The sequence below is a fragment of the Marmota marmota genome, unplaced genomic scaffold (assembly GCF_001458135.2).
Source record: "Marmota marmota marmota unplaced genomic scaffold, marMar, whole genome shotgun sequence".
Classification (NCBI taxonomy): domain Eukaryota; kingdom Metazoa; phylum Chordata; class Mammalia; order Rodentia; family Sciuridae; genus Marmota; species Marmota marmota.
Window position 1 is genome coordinate 3248978 of NW_025999897.1, and position 23609 is coordinate 3272586.

Genomic DNA, 23609 nt, shown 5'->3' on the forward strand with positions numbered 1-23609 from the left:
TGGAATAAGTGTGGCCAAACTCTCGATGAAATTCTGCTGTGGGCCCCCCCAAATATTTTAAGGGCTTACGGAAGCTGAGGGCCTTGACCTTTCCCTGATCACCCAGAGGCCTGCACTGATGCAAAATCTTAACCGACTCAGAAAGTTTTACACGATGCCACTGCATATTTTTGCAGGGCTCATTCTGCCCGCGACCTCCAGAACCTAGATGGTGGGATCAAGTGGCGATATTTTTACTACTTTTCAGTGGCCACCTCCACGGGCTGCTGCTAGCGCTGGTCCAGGGCAGGAGCGTGGGTTCTCAGGTACTCCTGAGCACGGTGAGCAGTAGACGGAAGCTGCTCTGCGCGGCACGCGTGTTCCTACTCGCAGAGCTGCACAGTCTTCTGCTGCCTCTGGATCCGCCTTTGTTTGGAGGGTGGGAAATACTCTTCTTTCACATTCAAACCCAGAAGGGCAAAACCAACTTGGAGCCCCAGGCAGCTGCTCTTAGCTACAGAAGTCGATATAAGCCACAGAGGAATAATGATAATGATAATGATAATGATAATAATAATAATAATAATAAAGCCTCCAAAATCTTCTGCCTTCCTTCTCTCTGCAAGGCCCCTCAGTGCTTTTTAAAGAACGCCAGAGACAGGGCACAAGATAGGGGACTGGCACTTTCCACAAGACCTTCTTCTGGATTGACATCTGCAGCCAACGTGGCTTATTATCTCTGCTGTGGAAAAACAGCAAAGAACAGATAAAAATCTAGTTTCTACAAACCCTCACTCTCACATCTTTGTTCAGCAACTTCCTCACTAGAGCTCCCACAAAGCAGATGGACTCACTTGAGAGTCTGTGCTAACCCTTGCCCTGCCCTGTAACCTGCACGACAAAGACCAGTGGGCACAAGTGGGAACCACTAGGGAGGGCGGCCACTTCCTACCTCCGAAGGGTTTCCCCAGACACCTGCACACCATGACAGTAGGGCACGGAGTGTGCTCCATCTTCCCAGCTGAGAAATCAGAGGGTCCAAGGCACAGAGAGATACATCAGAAACCCTATGTTTAAGTAGCAGGTCTAGAAGCCAAACCATGATCCCTGACTCCCAGGGACCAGGCACTTCCCATATGCCATAAGGGTCACTCTTCACAAGGGAGGTCTGTCATCTCTCTTATAGACAGAGATGCAGAGAAGTGAAGGACCCAAAGATGGGAGAGAGGGAGATGGCAGTGGCACAGGATCTACAGGACTGTCCAGCCCAGGTTCCAGATTGCAGACGGTGAAGTGTCTGCAGAATCCATCGCTCTGCCTCCGGTCCCACTGTCTCTCCACGAGGCCACCGTGGACCAGCAAAGTGCTGTGACACCTGGGGCTGAGGGGCCCCAGGAGAGACCCTGCTCTGGGGCTGTTTCTAACCGCAGCCCCTCCACTGCTACCACCCACTCTGCCCAGTGCTCTGGGCTATTTATGAGACAGTCCCTGCTCTCGGGAGACCTCTGTCTGTGGGTTTTGCATTCCCCTCCGAGAAGCAGACCCAGCACAGGCTGTCCCCTGGGCGCCCAGCCCCACTCGGGCTGTGCAGTCAGCGGCCCCCCCCTCCGCCCCCTCACCGCCAGTCAGGGCTCCTGGCTCCAGCTGAGCGGCTCTGTGCTGAATGTTACCCTTTGTCTCAGAAGCCCTGGGCTGGCTCTGAAGGCTGGAAAGCCTGAACAACAAGGATGAATCAGAGTATTTATTTTTGAGGTTTTTCTCCAAGCTGCCTCTTCATCAGCTCTTAAATAGCAGCATTCAAGCTGCCACAGATACTTCCAGAAGTTTGCTGGCCTGGGGTTCCCAGGGGGTAGAACTTCGCCTTCCCAGCAACAAATGCAACAGCTCCACAGCACCCGCCTCCAAGAGACGGGTGGCCTACATGTTTAAATTGATTGATTTTTTAAATTGTTTTCAAATCCCTCAGGTTGCATGAGCAATGCTGGATTTCTATTTCTAAGCGTGGTGACCTTTTCTAAAACTGTTTTATGCTTTTCACTCTTCCTTAATTGGTGCCACCTAAGACTGCCTCGGAGCCCTCTGCTTAATCCAGGACGTGGAAACTCAAACCTGAATCAGAAGACCCACAGTGTGGTTTTCGGATGTCAGATTTTTCATCTGAAAGTTAACCATTCTTATTCAGATTGGAAGCTTAAAACAATCCGCCTCGAAGAAGAGAAAGGCAAGAATCACGCACAAATCAGTAACTTGTTCTCTCTTGGTACATCATTTGACTGCCTTTAATAGAACAGAAAGGTACTTTTTGCCTAAAGCACTGGTTTATACCTGCACCTACACTATCTGACTGGAAGCACTCAAGATTGCAAAGAAGCTAAAGAAAAAAAAAAAAAAAAAGTCAGCAACAGTGAATTTCAGGCTGTTACACAGAAATACAATAGATGAAACCGAGTCTCCAATTACACTTATCTTAGTACATTTGCATGTGAGCAGATGAGTATTGAGGGGGTCAGGAGAGGGGCCTGTTCTCTCCATGACAGTTTGGAAGGGCCAGGTCTAGAAGTGCATGTGTCGTGTGCCTGGGCCTGGATGAGAGTCTCAGGAGGGACTCTGGCTGCAGGGCTGTGCTGCTCCCTGGGGGCAGCCCTCATGGGTCCTTCGGGCCCATCACACTGTCAAGAAATCTGCTCACTGGAATGCTTTCTGGCTAAATGCAGAACTTTTTTCATTATGGTGCCCATTCCAACTTAATAAGGTCATTCTGATGACCCCAAAACCATTGGTGCCCACAAATGGACCAGAAGGGTATTGCCAACGATGAATGGGACCGAAAAAATTAAAACAGCCATCACTTACTATCTGCTAAACATTCTAATCTGATGCTTTAGTTCTACTCATTATTTAGCCCTCATAAAGCCAACCCAAAGGATTAGTAATTCCCTCACTTTGCAGAGGAGGAAAACTAAGCCTCGGAGAGGTTGAATAAGTCTGAAAGATGCATAGGTTGGGTTTCAAAGTCATGTTCTTTGCCATGATCTCCAGATTGGCTCTGGGATTTCACTGTTCCTAAAATAAAGTCTTCAATGACATCAACAAAATAAAGAGGCAACACACAGAGACACCTCTTAACTGAAATATAAATGGCTGAGAGCCTCAGAAGTGGGGAAATAGAGAAAACTTCAACTTTGTTCGGGGAAATTTCTGCACTTTTCTACAGCAAAGATAGGACAGGAAGACAGCATATCTTAAACGCTAAGGAAAGTCCTGTCAGAACTGGGTCTCATGACTTTTCTCATGACATGCCATGTGAGTCTGAATGGCATTTGGAACAGAGAAAACCTGTCCATATGAACTCTTCCCAGCAACATGACTTACATGATGTATGCAATCTCAAGAATCCCAACCACAGACCTGAGGGACCGGCAGCGAGCTTTGGGATTTCACAAGGTAATCGGTTCTTAACCCACCTCCTGAAGCCCAGCCTAGGAGCAGCTGGCCCACAGGTTTAGAGTTCACACTTCTTTACTTTCTCTATGATTCTTACCTGCAAGGTTCCACTCCTTGCAGCCCTAAATAATTTTTACCATAAATTACAACAATAACTTACTTTGTTGCAGGAGCACTGGAAAATTATAATCCTCAAAAGGAAAAAAGAAATTTGAGAATCCTGTAGATTTTTGCCATTTCTGACAGTGGGCAAGCATGAATCCTCCGTATCTCGGTGCATGTCAAACTGCTGTGAGTAAAAGCAGCTTCAGGAGCATTGGGGGGGGGGGGGCTTCCCTGCAACCCCAAGAATGAATAACTGAAACCTACACCAGAGATTCTGACCATTATCTGGGGTGAGCTACAGAAAGACAGCCAGGGTTCAGGCACCAAAGGGGTTAGAGGGTTCTAGAGGTTGGCTCTTTGAGGGCAGCTCCCAGTGTGCCTAGCACTCAGCCCAGGGCATGCTCAATATAATATATACAGGAGGACAGAGGAACTGACAGGTGCTGGGCAACCACATCCTCTCTCTGAATCTGCCCAGCATCCACAGGAATCTCCCACATAATCCACTGCAGGAAACTGTAATTCCCACGGGGGAAGAGCAGATGGAGCCTGTCTTGTTAGCCCTGGCTACTAATAACAATGATAATAATAGCAGTAACCACTGCCATTTATAGCTGCTGTTGCTGTCACTGGTGATGATGGTGACATCGACATCAGCATCCCTGTTGTACAGTCCCGAAGGGACAAGAAGTTGCCCAAGGTCACAAAATCAGGAAGGGGAGAAGCCAGGGTTCAACCCAGTCCTTCCGACTCTGAAGCTAACTATGTTTATGCTGCACTAATCCCATTTCAGATATTTTAATTTGCATCATCCTTCTTTTCCCAGAGTGCATAATCTAATACACATGTGACCTCATAAAGCCTTTCCTTGTGAGTTTTGTTTTCTGATCTGGTGTGTTTCTCTGAATGAGCCCTCTTTGATTAGGGATGGCTCCATCCAGACACCATGCTGAACTCAGATGGTCTGAATGGGACAATACAGCAGGAAGGGTCTAGCACCCAGCTCACATCCCTCATGCTTCCCACAGCACTGCAGTGCTGCCTTCCAAGGTCAGGGTTGGCAACCGGATGAGGGACTTCCAATGCCGGGCTGGGAAAGCAGAGCGTACGTAAGAAAAAAAAGCAATGAGTCAAACCCCAGGTAAGGCACAGAAATTATGAGTGCATAAATATCAGAAGGCAGAAGCGAACAGCCACCCAAGGTCCAGGCAGGTAATTAATAACCAAAGGGGTGAGAGTGGAACAAAATAAATGTCAGCCACCCCACATGTTCTAGGCACGGCACTGTTCGACACAGGTTTTCACTTTTATTTCAAATGTAAGCATTGACTGTAACAGAAAGTGACTCAGGAAACTGGAGGAACAACCCCATGGCTACTTGGGCTCCTCCTCTTTAGAAGGAAGGGAATATTCTAGAAGACCTTATGGTCTCACAAGGCTCAGTGATCCTGTAACTGTTTTCCTTGTTGTTGAGAGATCAGAGATGGCGACCAAGTAGTAAGGAGGTAACACTGGAATTGAGGAGGGAGGGACAGGCAGGCACCAGTCATGCAGAAAAGGTGTCTGAAGCTCGGGTAGTTTGTAGACCCTCCTCAAGAGCCATGGTGTGTACCTCCTGCTCTGGTGAGAAGGCCAACCCCCGGTAAGGTGGCTCAGCACAGATCTACTGGGGATGCCTGCCAGAGGTAGAGGCCTGTTGGGGAAGGGGTGAGGGGACTTGGGTCCAGCATGGAGCATGCTAAAGAAGCAGCCCTGCCTGTTCATGTTTCATGAATTATTCCTCAAGACACCAGCATATTTCCTTTTCTGCCACGTGCTGGCTTGCGGTGAGAGCCCCTGGCCTGATGGACATGGAGATCAACAGATGGCCTATTTTCACTCAAGAATATCTTAAGTAGGACTCACTCTTCCTGAGTTTTCTCCATCTGGCAAAATATGAGACATGTAAGACAAGAGTAGAGATGGGTGGTGAAGAGCTGTAAATTCACAAAACTAACTTCAGGTGCTCGACTCTGCCTGACCCTTAGCAATCCTGAATGACTGGGGAGACCTACAGTCTCTTTAGCGCTAAAGGTGACAGCGGTGCAACCCCAGAGTTTGGGATGATTCCAGAGACTAATTCACATAAAGTGCTGGGAACGGTGCCGGGTATTTACCAGGTATGGAGTAAATGCTGGCTACCATTATCATTTGGGCTACTTTAGCTGGTGTGAGCGAACGTTGTAGGGAAGCCCTCTTTACACTAAAGTCCACCGAAGGGAAAACACACGCCAATCAGAATTGTCTGGATGGATCAATCAATACAGGACACTAGGCCTGCCCCAAGCAAGTCTGCTTTATATCATTGTTGGTAGGAAATGAAATTGGTGTGGCCTTAAAGTTACTCGTCTGTCTTCCTCATGCCAGAAGTTTATTATTCTAGTCCCAAAGTTCAGACAGATCAACCTATGACTTTTAACAGTCAGAACGCAAAACCCAAGAGGAAGCAAGACATTTAGGGATAAAAAGCAACCTTCCCCAGATATGCGAGAGAAGTGGCAATGAACAATGGCATCTCTCTCATAAGCCAGAGGCCCCCATTCTGCCCATGAAGAAGAACTGGGTCACTGAGTGGTTCCCATCCAAGGGGAGTATGCAAACATGAAATTCTGTCTCTGTTACAAAACCCTGGTCAGCCTCACTAGGGAAGAAAGTGGTGAAGGTCAAGGTAATCAAAGCTCATCATTTTCAAATGGGGGAAGCGTCTGGGAAAGGTCACGATCTTCATATTGCCTCTCAATGATGGAAAAATAGACTGATTAGGGAGAGCTCCACCTTCCCCTCCTCTAAAATGCAGTGCTCAATAAATACTCGTTGCCTCTGAGCAAGAAAGGATGGGCTCCTGCTCCCAGGAGTCCAGCAACCATCAGACAACTTGTTTAAATGTCAGAGAAGCCGGCTGCCCGCACTGCCCTTTCCAAGGCCCTCTACGATGGAGCAAGTTTCCCTGCAGCAGCAGAAAGAAGCCTGAGCTCCCTGGAGTGGACAAGAGGAAAAGGGTGTCCCAGGCCAGGGTGGGCGGCAACATGCAGAATCACCTCTGGACCTTCCCTGGCTGCTTCTGACTAACCTACCAGGCAACAAATTAAAGCCTTCGATGGGAAAACTGATGGCAAGACTGTCTCTAAATCAAGAAGCGGCGGCAGAAGGCTGACTCTTAAAACAGGCCTCATCTGCCGGACCAAATGAAGAATTAATTATAAATCGAGTGCTCAGCATGCAGGCTCCTGGCTTGGATGTGATTTGCTTCCAGACGCATGGCCCTAATAATTAGTACGAAGTGACCAGCGGGACAGAGCAGGCCAATACAGAGCCCCAGAGGGGAAGCGGCGAACAGATCTGGGCCATGGTCTGTTGCCTTGTGAAGGACAGAAAAAGGCCTGCGATAGATGGAATGAGGGGGGATCTGGGTACAGAGGAGTGTCCCTTCTCTTGGGCAAGCCATGTGCATGCACTCACTGGGTAAGAGAAGGTGTGGCAGGGGAAAGAAAGCCAATTCCATGAAATTAAAAAAAAAAGCCCAGGACTTTTCCCGCAAGTTGATGGGCATCCTTTCAGGTTTCATTTGGTCAGAGGAGAGGGAGTAGAGGAATCAAAAGGGCATCTCTGCAAGAGGCATCACAGAAACCTTCAATGTAGCATGTTTATTCCCTAAAATTCACTTTGGAATGACTGCAGTGCTGCTGACTGCGGTGAGGTCAAAATTGCAATCTAGTGCTTTCTGGACGTGGGCTCTCCTTCACTAAGGAGGAAATCCTGTTCTGTGCTAAGAAAGCACCATTCCAGCCCAGCTATGCTGTGTGCAACCAGTTCCACAGGGAAGGGTGGTTCTGCTGCAGGGAGGAAACCCAGCCTTGCGCCCTCTTAAGCTATCTCTCTCTCTCTCTCTCTCTCTCTCTCTCTCTCTCACACACACACACACACACACACACACACACACACACACCTCGCCCCAGTATTCAGCCGAGGGAGCTCAGTGACTGGTCCATGACCACAGCAATTGGTGGCAAGGCCAGATCACCAGCAGAGAGAAGGGTGAGAACCTGAGTCCAAGCCAGTCCTCAGAGCAGGGTTTTATCCCATGCAAACAGGAGGAAGGTGAGGTTGCAATGAAAAAGACGAAGAAAATCTTATGAAAAAAATATAAATTGATGGTACTAGGAAAAAAAAAAAAAAACACAACCCAAGTCTAGTGATAGTTTAAAATAACCACCGAAAAGATAATGAATGATCCTGTGACTTTTTTAAAGTCCTCAAGTGGCTCCTTAATCTCTTCTGGGCAAAGGTGGCTGAGGGAGACCCACAGGGCGCCAGGCTCTTACCAGCAGTGTGTCACTTGGGGGAAGAAAACGCATCCCCTAAGGCAAAGCCATCTGCAGTTTCCTCTCTTGGAAATTCACCCTGATGTGTTTAGAAGTGGAACACAGAGAAGGAGCTAAATAATGCAGGAGTGAATCTACAGAAGGCTTGGGAGATGTTTGGCCGCGCGCACGCGAATGGAAACGCACAGTTGCTTAGCTCCTAGCCGGGCGCCTGCGTGCAGTCCCTCTCTGGGGAAATCAAACTCCACCCCTGGAAGCGTGGGCTCCAGACTGCGCGGTCTGGGAAGGAAAGGGAAGCAGTGCAAAGATGCTTTTAAGAAGAAAGCCCTCTTCTTGGAGCCCTGCTTCTACACAGGGACTTGCAGACATCCACGTTGCCCAGTAACCATCAGCTCCATGGGCCACCCCAAAGTGGAGCTGGTAATGCCATTGGCAAGAGGGGAGCTTGGGCTGAGGTTGGTGCCGCTCCCCTGATGGAAGGAAGCCAGCAATGACAGGAGGCCACTGCCAGGCGACCTGTGGAAATGTGGGTCAGGTCGCTGCACCAGAATAGACACACCCTGAACACGGGATCCAGCCAGGGATCCACAGCCCAGGTATCAGTGCCTCCTGATATCAGCCACAAAAAGAGCCTCACACCACGTGGACAAGTAAAGATGGCTGACTCTCTCTGTCAGTGGGCCTCTCAGCCCTGACTTTCTCTTAGAGTCACTTGGGGAGCTTTGACACGGAGCTGATGCCACCCCTCACTCCCACCCTAGAGGGGTGCATTTAATTGATCTGGAAGCCGCCCAGGTATTTCTTTAGGAAGGTCCTCAAGTGATTCTAAGGTCCAGCCAGGGCTGAGAACCACTGATATAAGGAGTACTTAGAAGAAATGGCTCCATGGCTGCTGAAACGGAAGCCAGCAGGCCTCACCACAGGCCTCGGCCAGCCCAGGGAGCACACAGCCTGCTGTCAGGTTTCTGGGGGCGGGGGGTGGAGGGAGTCCCCTGCATCCCAGGCCTTCCCACAGCAACAACGTGTTTTCTGAGTGATCAGAAGCCAGCAGACTCCCGCTGGAGCAGAGAAGGCTGCTGAGAAGATCCTGATTGACAGCAAAAGTCCAGGTTGTTAATCAAGCAATTGGAAGGGTTGTGAGGACAGGAGAGAGCCCAGGCCTGGGGTGGGAGGGGCTGCCTGTTTGTTCCATCTCAGGGCAAAGGTGTTTTTTTCCCTAGATCTCCATCATGTGCCCCACTTTTATGGCCTCAGAAAGGCAGAGGGGAGTTTCAACTTTTCAAGCCGCGTGTGCACAGGAATTGTGGCAGAAACCTGAAAAAAGAAATTCCTGGATTCTCTTGCCCAGTCGGAAAAAAAAAAATGCCTTTAAGTAGGTCAGGGAGCCCTCTTCCCTGTGCTTCAGAAGCATGCAGTTGATCTCCCTCTAACCAAAGTGGGGAGAGAAAAAAAAAAAAAAGCAGACAGTTTGGAAGCTCATGCCCCCTCCCTTCTCAGGAACAGGAGCAGAGAGGATGCTGGGAAAGCGTCCATTCTCTCCCTGGAGGAGACGAGAGTCAAACAGAGCCGTAAAAGAGGCAACAAACTGCAAAGCTCCTGTTCTGTCTTTTATATCCGGCCATTTCTACTGTTGAGAAAAATAAATGTTAGTTGATTTTTTTTTCCTGCCCAAGTATTTTTCAGTGTCCCTCTTCTGCAGGGAAACTCAAAAATGGATTGGGATTTGCAATGGATAATGGATAGGAATTAGACCAGAGACCCTGCGCCTAACAGAGGAAAAAGTAGGCCCAAATCTTCGTCATGTTGAATTAGGCCCCGACTTCCTTAATAAGACTCCTAAAGCACAAGAAATAAAATCAAGAATTAATAAATGTGCCACACACATGTCAGATAGAGCACTAATCTCCAAGATATATAAAGAACTCAAAAAAACTTATCAAAAAAAAAAAAACAACAACCCAATCAATATATGGGCTAAGGAGCTGAACTGATACCTCTCAGAAGATACACATTTGCTCAACAAATATATGAAAAAATGTTCAACATCTCTAGCAATTAGAGAAATGCAAATCAAAACTACTCTAAGATTTCATCTCACTCCAGTCAGAATGGCAGTTTTCAAGAATATGGACAACAATAAACATTGGTGAGGGTGTGGGGGAAAGCACACTCATTCATTGCTGGTGGGACTGCAAAATGGTACAACCGCTATGGAAAGCAGTACGGAGATTCCTTAGAAAACTTGGAATGGAACCACCATTTGACCCAGCTATCCCACTCCTCAGGCTATACCCAAAGAACTTATATCATCACACTGTAGTAATGCAGCCACATTAATGTTCATAACAGCTCAATTCACAATAGCTAAACTGTGGAAGAAACGTAGAAGTCCTTCAATAGATGGATAAAGAAAGTGTGGCATATATACACAATGGAATATTATTCAACATTAAAAGAAAATAAAATTATGGCATTTGCAGGTAAGTGGAGAGAGTTGGAGAATATCATGCTAAGTGAAGTAAGCCAGGCCCAAATAAACAAAGATCAAATGTTCTCTTGGATAAGTGGATACTGATCCATAATGGGGGGGGACATGGGAAAATGGAGGAATTTTGATGGGGCAAAGGGGAGGGAGGGGTGAGAAGGGGACATGGGGTAAAAAGATGGTGGAATGAGATGGATATCATTATCCTAGGTACATGTATGACTGGACATATGCTACACTGTGTACAACCATAGAAATGTAGAGATGTGCACAATTGTGTACAATGAATCAAAATGCATTCTGCTGTCATATATATCTAATTAAAATTTAAAAATGGATAGAGATTTGAATGGTGAAGAGTATTCTGCCATCCTCATCTATATGTGTAAGACTTGGCATTTGGGGATCTTTTGTTTTAATTAAAATATAGATTGAGCATCCCTGATATAAAACTCTGAAGTGTTTCAAACATTTCAAATTTTTGGATTGGGGGTACTCAGCTAGTGAAGTCCATGAAAATATTCTAAATTTCAAAAAACTCCCAAACCTGAAGCACATCTGGTCCCGAGCACTTAAAGTAAGCGGTACACTCAACCTATATATTTATGTGTTTATTCCTCTTTCCATTGCTCAGATCAAAAGATGGTCCCCATTGGAATAAATGTACTTGGCACATATCTCCACTCTGACAGCTCAAGTCCTTGATGAACTTCAAGACAATGAGGATTCTAGCCAGACTACATCATGCAGCAGCCAATCCAAGGGAACTGAACTTGGGAATGGAGCCAAATTAACATCATATACTTTCCAAGAACCATTAACAGTGAATTGTATTGGCAATCCAAAGCCAAGAGGACATGATTCATAATTTGGTCTGCAGTGACTAGAGTTCTGTTTAGAACTCAGTCTTCCTTATTGCATACTGCAGATCTGGGGTGACAGAAAAAGATAAAAGAAGGAGCAAAAGAAAGTATCTGGAGCAAGTCGGTAAACTATTGAGTGCATCTGATTAGCCTGCACACCAGGCTGTGTGATCAGCTGCTTATTTTGAGGCTTAAGAAGAGAATTTTGACTCTGCTTAGTTAGCTAAGCCATGAACCATAGTACTCAGGGACTTAACATGAGGACTTGTGAAAATGGGCAGCAGCCTAGAGTACCTCCATGACAGCATTTCCACAGAGATCTTCATTTTGTTGCTTAAAATATGTATGAGCAGGCTGGGGACAAATAATAAAATAAAAACTTTCAAAATCCCATTTTTACCTGTGGAAAGAAATGCGAAGACTGACTCTAAGATTCTGGAATCCTACCTGTGGTCCACTGCTCCTGAGGCTCCACCCAGGTGACCTCAGAAAGAGCTCAACAAGTCATGGCTCAGTGGAAGTGCTCTTGCCTAGAATGTGCAAGGCATTGGGTTCGATTCCCAGCACCACTTATGAATAAATAAAATAAAGGTCTATCAACAACTAACAAATATTAAGAAAAAAAATTAAAAATAGTTGGACAGAGAGAAAATTGCTATATAACAGTTATGACATGGAATGCTACAAGCATCTTATAGAATTTGATGGACGTATCTAAACATGCCTTTAGCTTAAAACTTTCATGCAAAATTTTAGAAAGGCCTTAAATGCAATGACTATACCAATAATAATCAAAGATGACATTTAAGCTCCAAGAAATTCTACTGAAAACAGAGGCTTAAACACACACACACACACACACACACACACACACACACACACAGGAAAGAAAAAAGAAGACACATCAATACCTGAACTCTGAAGAACCATTTTGCTGGACTCAAACATCATTTGTTTAATTTTGAACTGCAAATTCTACCTTTTCCTCTAACGCTTAAAAGTTACCAGCTGCCTCTTAATTTTAAACAACCCACCAAAATAAACATACAACCACCCAACAAAAATAGACTGACCAACTAAAAGATGCTGTTTCTCTAGCTTCCGTGTATCATTTGAAATTACGAAATCTTCTAGTTTTTTTGTTTTTTTTTTTTTTTTGGTAGTGCTGGGGATTGAACCCAGGGCCTTGTACATGCAAGGCAAGCACTCTACCAACTGAGCTATATCCCCATCCCCATCCCTTCTAGTCTTACGTGCTATATTAGTTGCTCACTGTTGCTGAAACAGAATACCATAAATTAACTAATGCAGTCATGGAGGCCAGAAGTCCAAAATGAGTCTCACAAGGCTATAGTCAAAGTGTTGTTGGGGCTTCTGGGAATCTGTTTCCTTGCCTTTCCAAAATTGAGGATTTGTATTCCTTGGCTTGCAGCCCCTTCTTCTTCCTCGTCAAAGTACAACCCTCCTGCCTTATTTTTAAAAGGACCTTGTGATTACATTGGGCCCACCCAATAAACAAGGTCAATCTCTTCCTCACACCATCCTTAACTTAATCATAGCTACAAAACGCTTTTCGCCATGTAGGGAACATATTCACTCAAAAGTTGTGGATATTAGGACATGGATACCTTTCGGGGCCATCCTTCTATCCACCACGTGTACCTACATAGTTACTACAGAGTTGCAACAGGATTCTTGTAGGTTTGCATTAGATTTTTATTTATGGAACATCATACTATAAACATTTTCCATATGGCAACCAAGATTATTGTTTTTTAAACCATAGCAAGTCCTACCCAGTTGATAAAACCATTATGTGTTAAGGGGGTGATCAGCATAATACAATGGGTAGTTTTTGCCTTTTAAAATGTCTTTGCAATAGAAAAAAGTTGCTGATTAAAAAGGAGAAATGGAAATAAAAAGCAGTATAAGTACATGCTGGCCCACGGGGCCCATAGTGTCTCCTCCCAACACATCACAAAGCTGACAGAGGGAGGTTGGAGCAGACAAAGACCTGCAGCATCCATCACGGGATGCAGGAGCGGGTCTGCACTTCATTCCACACAAAACACAATCAGACTGTCTTTCAGCAGGACAGCAACAATCGCCCTATTGAATGACCTGCGCAGCCACAAAACGTTAACAGTCTAGGCAAAAGTGGCCACTGGCCCCTCATTTGTATGCAATTTGTGGGTCTGTGACTTTGGTTCAAGGATTGTGGCTTGTGGGCATCAACTATATTGGCTGTCAGCAACCAAATCCAGGCAGCAGCATGACTTTATCTCCTTATTGTACCTATTTTATGAAAACACACTAGGAAAACCCTAAAAGGAACTGGGTCGGGGGTGGGGAAAAAGGGGGAGAACACCCCTGAATGTGCTTCTTTTCTCATGCACTATTCAGTCCCATCCTGTAAAACAGGGGTCAGCAAACTTTTTCTGTAAAGGGCCAGGTAGAGTTTTCAGCACGCGGGCCATTCAGGTTGCTCTGCTGTGGCCATCAAAGTGGCCACACACCACACACACACAAACAGGCACGGCTGAGTGCCAATGAAGCACTGTTTACAAAACCAGGTCTTGGACCAAGTGGCCCAGGCAGCTGTAGTTCACCCCCCTGGCAGAAAAGGGAGCAGGTGTCTTCAAGTTATACGCTGACCATGATGCCTCTTCCCTGCCTCTAACCCAGTTCACCTCTTGACTCATCATCAGTGACTCTTGGCTCCTCCATGGAGTCACGGAGACGCAGCCATGGATGTTGTTACTGCCTCCGATTCTTCAGCCCAACCTCTATTCACACCCGTTTCTCCAGGACGTGGGAATTTCTCCCCTAAAGGTACAGTGCATTTCCCTACCCCTGGACTTTAATCTTGGCCGTGTAATGTGCTTTGGCCAGTACAAAGAGGAGAAGTGACAATGTGCCTGTTCCACGGCTGGAAGAAAGGAGACCTGGTGTTTCCTCCCATCCTCTTGGGCTTGTGCCAGCTCTGGGAAGACCATGCCCAGGCCAGCCAGCTCCTTATGCAAGGAGGATGAGAGGCCAGTGGAGCACAGCAGAACCATAGCCGCACAGAGAGACGCCCAGGGGCCCAGCTGAGCCCAGGTAAAACCAGTGGGCTCTCGTGTGATCTGTAGATTGTCTAAGCAAGAACATGATCGTTGTTTAAAAACCATAGACTTCTGGGGTGGCTCATTTGATGACCACAGCAAATTGATAGATGTCAATCATCAAGCAAACCACTTGTTCATTTCAAAGCCTCAAAATCGACTCTGCAGAAAACCTTTTTCTATGGAACAACTCTCTGGTGGGGGTGGAGGGATATATATATATATATATNTATATATATATATATATATATATATATATATATATATATATTTATGTATTTATTTATTTCAGCTAGTTACAGACTTTATCTGGGATAATCCCAAAAGCTCATGTGTTGAAAGTACGGTCCTCAATCCAACAAGGCTCAATCCAGCAAGGTTCAGAGGTGGGGTTTTTAGGCAATAGCTGGATCATGAAGGTTCTGACCCAGTAAGTGACTAATCCATCAAGTGAATTAATCTATTGCTAGATAGAGGGACTAGTGGGAGGCGGGACCTAGTGGGAGAAAACAGGTCACAGGGGGCGTGTCCTAGAAGGGTTCACCTTCTCCCCAGCCTGCCCACCCCTCCCTCTCCCTCTCCCTGCATCCTGACTGCCATGAGCAGAGCAGATTTCCTCCCTTTTCACCATGATGTTCTGCCTCACCTCAGCCCCTCCACCCCCCAAATGGAGCCAGCTGACTATGGACCGAATTCTTGGAAACCATGAGGCAAAATAAATCTTTCCTCCTCTAAGTTGTTGTCAGGTATTTTGGTCTCAGTAATGAAAAGCTGACTAATGCAACTAAGTATTTACTTTAAAACCTGTTCTACTAATCCTGGTAATATTTCTCAATATTTCTTCATAGTATCATGGAGCTGCTTTTATCCACCCTTCAAGACGGATCTCCGTATGGCAATACCGTTAGCGTATGCAATTTCCAAAGTTTTTCCATCGCAATGGTCTGTCATTTTTAGACCATTTCCTAAAACATATGGTTCATCTTCCTTATAAAAGCAGCCTGGAACCACGCTGACTTTTATTGTTTATTTACAGGAAGTGTTATCAGCAAGGGCATTAAATAAAATACTGTTTATAAAGTACTTGTGTGCACAGAATATTCCCAGCCCTTCTATGGAATGAAAGAAAGAAAGGGGGGGAAGGCAGACTTGGAGCAGAGAGGGAAGTGTGTGGGCTGGCCCTGAAGTGTTTCTGTTTAATGGAGACAAATGTCAATTTTCCACCTGGGCCCAGGGTCTGATATAACCGAGTCGTGACTTTCATCATCTCTTCTAGTAAAGAAACAAGTCTTGGTCCCCAGAATGAAACCAAACTGACCAGGACGCTCATCTTAAGCTTTCCAAGTGCACTCTGGCTAACTGCATCCACCTGACGCAGCAGGCCCATTACCCTAGAACCTTCTGCCATTTGATGACTGCAGTATCATATTCACCAGTGTTAACTGCTCTCTCTACCCAACACGCAGACAGCTCGTCACCGAATTTCAAGGGATTCTATTTCGAAATCTTATCTCCAGGGGGATGATTTTAACACGTGAAAGGCATTTTTCCAATGCCATCCTTCCAAACCCTATTTCATTCAAAACAAATGGGAAATATATTAATAACTGTATTGATATGTACATAAATATTTACAGCTCTCAATTGTTAATGACAATATCCATCTGCAGTGATGTTGATGGTGAGCACTGTGAAATTTTATGCTGGAGAAAACCAGGAGGCTACAGGCATCCGGCAGCTTGGGGGCCGGAGGGTCTCTGACGGCCTCCTTCATGGTCTGGCAGAATAGTGCTGGCTTGGTTGAGGGGGTCTGGCCAGGAACTCATTTCTGCTCCGTGTGATTCTGGTCCCCTGGGAGGATAGTCAGGGCTGTTCCTGTGGTGCAGAAGATCCAAGAGAGGGAGCAGGAACCAGGGGGTTTCTCAATACCTGGCTCAGGACTCCCACACTGTCATTTGCACTACATTCTGTTGGTCAATGGAAGTGACAACATCACTCATGAGACAACAGAGAGGATATACATTCTACCTCCTGACTGAAGTAATGGCAAGGACATATTTACAAGAGAACATGAAATCTGGAGGGGATTTTCTATTGTCTCTCTATAAAAAGGCAGTGTGATTTTCATGACTTGAACACTTTGTAGGAAGGCTCTGGAAGGCAAGGAGGAAAGCAATCTTGTTCTGAACCGAAGATCACAGAATAGCTCTTCAGTAGAGGATGAGGAATAGAGTCCGACATATAGTCATTGGTCATTCCAAGTCTACAGTGTGTAAGTGAGGGACTGTCCATACTTAGAGCACAGAAAAGAAGTGATAGGATGTTCCCACATTAGTCTTCCAAAATGACATCAACAGCTGCCATGACTTAAAGCCAAACAAAAGCCCAGTGAAGTATACTTTCTAGATAATCCAATGGATCAAAAATGCTCTTGGTGCACTTTACAGGGATCTGAACTGCAAGCCACTTCAGCCTTCCACTGAATCATGGACTTTACATGGTACCAGGCATTGAAACATGTGGACGCACAATCCATGTTTCAGAAAAGAAGTGCAGAATGTTTTTGTTGAATTCAGAAGCCGAATGCTGAGACGGGAGACGGCAGCAGTTGTCCCACAACCAGCTCCCTGTTTACAGTTGAAGAAGCTGAGGCCCCAGAGCCAAGTGGCTGGGCTAAGGTCACATAGCTAAGTTAGGAGCAGAGATGGAACAAGAACGCAGGGGTTCAGACCCTGGGCTCCGAGCGCTCTCCACTCCAACCAGCTGACAGTTTTCAGCCTTACTTGCAGCATAAACAAGCTTTTGAATACGACCAACTATAAATAGCAATTAGTCAGAGTCTTGTATTAGATGTGTTGACATCATCGCAAGGCAATTCTGTTCATTATAAGCCCCTCTGACGCTTGCTCTGAAATGTCTCTTAAGTCCCTGCCTTCTTCATTTCCTCTAGCACCGCCCTGGGCCACCCCCCCTCAGATCCATGCGCATTCTTCTAGCACCTTCCAAACCGAGCTTCATCACAGTGTACCCACTTCTCCCAGAGCTCACTAATAGTCATGTGCGTTTGCTTTTCTCAGTCATCTGAATCACATAATTGACAGGAGAGGGAGCACGATGGTTCTAATTCTTTCTCACAGTTCCTACAGTGCAGACCGGGCACCTGACACACAGTTTGGTTAAGTGTAACAATAGCTGAGATTTATTGAATGATTACTATGTGAAAGCAAGGAGCTGAGCATTTCACATGCATTGTTTCATTTAATTCATCCACAAATTCTAAGAATAGGTGGGATTATTTGTCCTATGCCAATAAATTTAAAAAAAAAAAAAACAACTGGTTTGGAAAGGTTATGTGATCTACTCAAGGTCACACTGCTAAGTAAAGGAGTTAGGACTAATTAACTGTATAAAGTTCGTGTTTTAATCCTGGTCTTTCCCATCTAAGACCTGTCTGAGTGTGGACTAGGAACCAGAGAAATGTATTTTGGAAAGCATCCCAGGAGATTGAGGTGTGCTGCCGGGTTTGGGGGTCAGTGCACCACATCCTGGAACCCTCCAGTGACTGACTGATCTTGCTTCTCTCTTTCTGAAATCGGAATGGCAGTGTGACCAGAACCTGACCAAAACTCACCTTTCCCAGGTGGCTCAGGCCACAGGCGCTGCACGGCCTTCTTTCTGTGCACAAACTTTAACCCCACCCCCCACCCCCAGTCCTCCAGAGTCATTTCTGGACATTGTTGGAAACAGAAGCAGTAACAGAGTTCATGAAGCAGCCGTAGTGAAGATTGCTGGGCATGGTCTGGTCCAGGACGGGAGCAGAATTCAAGGCTCTTGAGGGAGGCTTGTGGTGGACACACCATGAGCAATGCCCTGGGCTCCCTTCATGGGAAGCCTTGCTTTTAAAATCTTTTTTTTTTCTTTTTTCTTTTTAGATGTAGATGGACACGATACCTTTATTTTCTTTATTTTTATGTGGTGCTGAGGATCGAACCCAGCACCTCATACTTAGGATGAAGTGCTCTACCACTGAGCTACAACCCTAGCTCCTCTATTCTTTTATAGTGAGACACATGCATGAATCACAAATGAGCTTATGATAGACCTTGTGAGGCAGTCTCACACCATCTTCCCAGGTTCAGACACTATGGTTTTCACTGTCAGGCACATAAGCTGTGCATATGAAGCTGGTCCCCTCCTGCTCCAGCCCCAGCAAGCTTCCAGCCTGCCCTGAACAGCTTGTCTCTCCTCTCTGACTCCCTGGGCCCCAACAGGGACTACCTTAGGGAAGAATCTGGCCCCTTTATACGATAGCAGTAGGACACACCGCACTACACCAAGACTCTCTGGGAGATCACAAACATGAGCTTCCAGTTCTCTTCCCCTGCTTCACCTTGCTCATAGCTTATCCATTTGAATTCTCTTGGCTTTGCCAAGAGACAAAAACTCCTTTCTGCAGAGCATTGTTGAGATAAAGCCATAAGACATTACTGAATACTTAAAGGAAATAAACACAAGTCACAGCAAGTTTACCTAAAAAACAGTGGGCTTTACAAAACTTAGGTGTCCCACCCTGCCATACCCTGCCACAGCTGGCTGCACTGGCTTTGCCCCAGGCACCCCTCATCTTGGGATGCCCACCAGCATTCCTCAGAGACATGCGCTCCTCCCTCCTGGCTCCCCGTCTTCCACCTCTGCTATCTACCCAGGAGACTGCTGTTCAAAATCTGGAGGGGTTTGTGGCCCAGACCTGTCTCCACCATGTAGGATGGAACATGAACTAGGTTAAGAAGGGAAAAGAAAATTAGCTAAGGGTCCATAGATGGAAGGAGAAGTTTTTTACAGAGTTAAATTTAAGTTGGTTCCTCAATTCTTCCTTCACTCAAGTACTTCATTTCAAAGAACATTCAGTATTTTGAAGATATCTAAAACTAGAAACCAGGTCTCCCTATTTCCTGAGCCAGCATTCTTACTTTCCAAAGAGTAAAGGAATAAAAAAAAGTTCTTGACCCCATTTTCTCTTCTTACACACATGGTATAAATCTATAAGCCCAGGAGTTTATTCTCTATAAAATCTAAGTATGTCTCATATTGGTCTCTTTTTCAATATATATTCTTCTAACTTGAGATTCCTTAAAGAATACAGACCTGGCTAGACTATCACTGCATAATTGGATATTTTCTTTTAGTTGTCCTAATTTACCAGGAAAGTAAAAAAAAAATAAATAAAAAATAAATAAAGTTTAAAAAAAAATTCAATTTTCCTTAGGAAAAAAAAAAACTGGACCTCATCTGTCATTTTCACTATTTTTTGGGATCCTAAAGACAGTACTTCTTAGAAAAGATTTGTGTAAAAAGCAACTGAGAATTAGAGAGAAAGGTCCCTGCCATTTTCTTTATAGATGGATTCACACCTGAGCACTACAAACATCGTTAAAAAGAGAACTCTTGACTTTGATCATCATCATACTCAGTTGCAGAGTGCATGCTTAGCATGTGTGAGGCTCTGGGTTTGCTCTCCAGTGCCACAAAACAAAAACCATGCCAGGAAACATGTCCTCAGGTGGCGGTTCCCAAGCACACCTGGGGAACTCGGTAAACAGGGACTGCTGCCCACCCCACCCGAGATGCAGGCTCACGAGATGTGTGGCCCGTGAGTCTGCACTTCTAACAGGTTCTCAGGGGATGCTGAAGCTGCAGGTGTGGAACACCCCTTCCAGAACCACGGCCCAAGAGGGCCAGGAGATCAGTACACACCAAGCACCTGGCACAAGGTCCTTGTCATCACCCCCCCCCCCTCCATTCAATCCTCAGTACAACTGCTGAGTGCGCCACACTCTGAAAAGGGAGGAAACGGAGACAGAAGGCAATCCCAGGTCAGTGAGAGTCCCCTACCCCTTCCAACTGCTTCACTCCCACCGTAGACCCCATCAACAGAATCACTCATCTTGCAGAGCCTCCTGCCTTAATATCTTACAACTTGTAAATCTGCTACTAAAGCATTCTAGAGGCCTCCAAGCACTCAAACACAATATGTACAACCATTTTTTTTTCAACCTCAGGAGCCAATTTTCACCTCTACATTGTTGGAAATATTCAGCAGAAGTCCCCTTTATCTTTTGGCTTGCTCTTTCCCGTGCCCCTCAACAAACTTCCAAACCTTCCTTTCTCAGTGAGCCTGACTAACTAGCACATAGTGACGCCATCTGCCCTGACCAGGGCTGTAAGTCACCTGCCTCCTATAGAACTAGCACGTGCCCATTGCTTGTACTTTTCAAGGCTGCTATGGCCGACAATGATGATGTTCGTGTTGTGTTTATTTATGGGTGTCAGATTATACGTCTTCACCGTAATGCCAATAACAAGAGTTCTATGTTTTGCACAAAATGCATCATACACAGTACTTAATAAAGGTTGTGCGTGGATGATAATGACCTGCAGTGAATCTCCTTATCAGGGAGTCCCTTACACTGTGTAAAAAAGCAACTCCTAGATCTGTTTCCATGACAACAACAGCATCACACAGGAAAGAGAATGAGGCGAGTACAAAAAGCCTCTTAGAAATTGTTACCAAAACACACACCCAGTTTAGGAGACTAAAAACAAATTTCTCGGCATTAGATTTGGGGTTAAAAATCTTTTCTTTCTTGAATATATTCTCTAATGATGTGACTATTTTTAAATGTCTAATAGGAACTGATTCAGAACTCTATAAATACCATCCATCTGCCAAATTTCAGGAGGTCTAAAATTAGGTTACCAGGTTCATCAATTTCCCTTAGAAGATTTAAGTAAAAATAGATCAAACCTTTCTGGGAGCAACAATAGTGAAATGCTCGTAGTTCAAATGCTATGGTAAATAAATGAAATTCATTTAAAAGCTAACGACTTATCAAGAAACTCCAAAAATCATATTTTTTTTCCTGAATAAAGTTAAAATGGGAAATATCTCATGAAATTAGATTTTCTTAGAAACCCTCATTTACAAAGCCGTAAACAGTAGTATGTATCGTAAGCAAATCACGTATTATCAATAGGAGAGGTGCCACGTGGAATTCTTCTTTTCTACCATGCTCGAGATCAGTCTTCTGCTTATATTTGGTCTTCTTTTGTGTATGAGATGGAAATAAAATGCAACCACCAAACTACCTGGGGAGCCTTCTCCTCACTTAATTTTTTTTTGTCTGCCGTGATTTTTCCCTTCATCAACCATAAAGAAGAAAGGGCCCTCTGGCTAAAAATATCCTGGAACAGCAGTTAGCATTGGGACCTATTTTTTTTCTCAGCTCCTGGGAGGTAAGGTTATTTCACCTACATGTGTACCAAGTTATTTTTAAAACTTGCCTTGTTCTTCCCTGGTTATTCTATTTCAATAAACAAAAGGAAACCCTACCGTCCTCACATCTGCTCTCGGCATCCAGCTGTTCTGTGGTCCACAATCTACCACGATCATCCCACGGTTGAGTGGACCCTTTCCCCGTAAACTGGAACACATAAAGTACTTTGGGAAAACAGCTCCATGAGTCATTTTTGACCTTCTCACAAGCATGGAGGTTGGACACCAAAACTCGATGGCACTGGCGCAAAGAACTAGGTGTTGTTCTTTATTCTTAATAACCATCCATTTTGCCATCGGGCCATAAGTGAGGGACTGGCTCAAGCCTGGTTGCATGGCACTGACGACGACATAGAGCAGACATTCTGTCTGATGTCAAGGTTAACTCAAGCAGAATCTCACTGATCTCTGTTCATTCAATTGCTGATTCAATGAACAGTGAGCACCAGCTACACGCTGAGTTCTTTGTAAGCAGGGAGGATGAGGATGGGGAGGTGAAAGACCAGTTTTGCCCTTAAGGGGCCACCCTGTGGGGGTCGAGAAGGAGACACAATTACAGCACAGAGGTATAAAAGTCTCCAAAGAGGTATGCACAAGGAGGAAGAAAATGAATTGGGGCGGTGGAAAGAGAGGGAAAAAGTCCACGGGATGGGCAGATGATCAGGAGAGTCTGAGACGCCAAACCTGCCTCTCAAAGGAAGAGTAAGAACTTAGTGGAGGAAGAGAAGGGTTTTCTAGAGAGAAAATGCAGCCCCTCTCCTGGCCTCATCTCTAAGTGAGGTAGGAGCCACCGCTGCTCCTCTGGTGGAGATCAGAGCCAGTCCTTGCAGACCTCCCAGGGCTCCCTGCTCTGCGGTCTTCTAAAGTGGGAAAGCGCGACTCCTTGGAGGTTCTTCTTGGGGTTGGTACTAAGCACCGACATCTTACAGCACCTCGTCACCTGGTCTGGGCCAGCCCCTGGAGTTCCCTGCTCCTTCTAAGAAGGCACTTTTATGATGAGAAAGCAGGCTGCTCTGATGGCTCCTGCAGCTTCCTCTCCAAGCTGCACATTCCTGGCTCAGCGAGTCTTGACGCTGCAGCTTCCTTATCTCTTGTCCTCCCAGGTGCCCTGGTCCCACCAGTTTCGATACCACCTTAAGATCTGCTGCCCAGGAGGGTACCACATTCCCAGCTTCGGATGCTCTAGTGCTGCTGCACATGGCAGAGCTGCTTTAATGAACACTGGGTCTCCATCTATCAGCCGTCCTCCAACCAGCCCCTACATCTCTCGGGAGTTATGATAATAAAACATGTTGACTGAATAAACACAATTATGGAAGCTCAGAATATGTCATTATTAAAACAAAATACTCCTCACCAACCGAACAACTTAGAAGTATAATCACTGAGTAAAAAGAACCAACAAACTGTTTAAGGGGACGGGGGGACCTCATCACACAACTTCCTCACACCTGTCTCCTTTTTCTATCATCAATAGATTAAAACACTCAATTAATTCAACTGCATCCCCAAACCTGTCATGACCTCATGAGAGAATCAGGATCCTTACTTACCACCAAGATGAAGTCACAGCAACAGTACTACGTAGAGGAAAGGTTGCAGGTATACACACGTGGGCACACACAGGCACACACACACGCAGACGCACAGAGGCAGTTTAGTGGGGACAATCTATCCTCAGCAACTATTTTTTTTTTAACAGCTCCTTTTATATTGGTTTATTTCTTTGTTTATTGATTTATTTACTTGTGGTGTTGGGGATTGAACCCAGGGCCTTGTGCATGTGAGGCAAGCACTCTTCTACCAACTGAGTTATTATATCCCCAGCCCCTTATCCTCAGCAACTTTAACATGGAATTCTCTATTACTTACCACTCATTCTCTTTGACTTCATTAATGAATCACCTTAACTCTGATATGTTAAGGTGATATCGA

General features: G+C 45.5%; 1 protein-coding gene across 1 annotated transcript in view; it reads right to left on the bottom strand.

The window, feature by feature from the left end:
• Prkca (protein kinase C alpha) overlaps window positions 1-23609 on the bottom strand; it is a gene marked incomplete at its 5' end in the record, with an annotated part of 309700 nt that overhangs the window by 211093 nt on the left and 74998 nt on the right. The gene's annotated exons all lie outside the window — the stretch shown is intronic.